This window comes from Geospiza fortis, unplaced genomic scaffold (genome assembly GCF_000277835.1).
Source record: "Geospiza fortis unplaced genomic scaffold, GeoFor_1.0 scaffold7, whole genome shotgun sequence".
In the NCBI taxonomy this organism is placed as follows: Eukaryota; Metazoa; Chordata; class Aves; order Passeriformes; family Thraupidae; genus Geospiza; species Geospiza fortis.
Genome location: NW_005054344.1, coordinates 5,418,827 through 5,419,677, shown reverse-complemented (window position 1 = coordinate 5,419,677; position 851 = coordinate 5,418,827). Strand labels below are relative to the sequence as shown.

Sequence of the window (851 nt, the reverse complement as noted above, 5' to 3'; positions counted from 1 at the left end):
TCCCCTGGCGTGGCTGCAGGGCAGCTCTTTTTCCCAGAAATTCCCGCTGTCCCTGCTGCACTCCACGCTCCATCTCCCTGCTGACGTCCAGGGGAACACGCGGCGACGCAGGGCCACTGTCGAGTGTGCTAATCCGCACTGATTAACTGCACGTTAATCCGCATTGATTTTTTACATCGCCGTGTCGCGTCTGAAGGTTTTTGGTTTGCATAAATCATCCCCTTGTCTCTCTTGCCCCGCAGGAGGTTCCCAGAGACCTGTCAGATAGAGCCGAGGTTGTGAAACATACTGATTAGGGATCGCAATGACCTTTGATATCGAAAAATAACAGGCGGGTGTATATTTCTTTAGTCTCTGTTTCTACCCCTGGGGCGGGCTGATTTTGGAAAAGCGGCGAGGGGCTGCTGAACAGAGGCTCCAGTGACACTTTTACTATAGAAATCTACACAAGCTTTACTAGCTTCTGGGGAAACACAGGGCCTTTGGGAATTCTTGTATTTGCTGGGTTGTAAACATTTTATTGGAAAGCAGCTCAGGGGAATCTGGTTTGCTTTCTGCGCTGCACTTTCTACACGGATGTGTCAAAAAAGAAGTCCAGGTTTTCCTCAGAGGAGCACGTGTATATGGGACTGATAGGCAGAGGATGTGCGTGGGGCAGAGTCTGCCTCTAGTGCTGGAGAGCCGTCTCCTGTCTGGTGCGGGTTCTTCCATACTTCCTTTCCTTTCCACATTCTTCCCTTTCCTTTCCATATTATTCCCTTCTCCTTCTTTCTCCTCTCCCCGCCCTCCCCCGGTCCCGGTCCGGCAGGGGGTGGGGGGTGAGGCAGGCAGGCCCGGGGGGCCCCGGCCCG

The 851-nt window shown here is 53.3% G+C and overlaps 1 protein-coding gene across 1 annotated transcript in view; it reads left to right on the top strand.

Moving 5' to 3' along the window:
- GDF6 (growth differentiation factor 6) overlaps positions 1-851 on the top strand; it is an 11,672-nt gene that overhangs the window by 9,843 nt on the left and 978 nt on the right. The window lies entirely within an intron of this gene.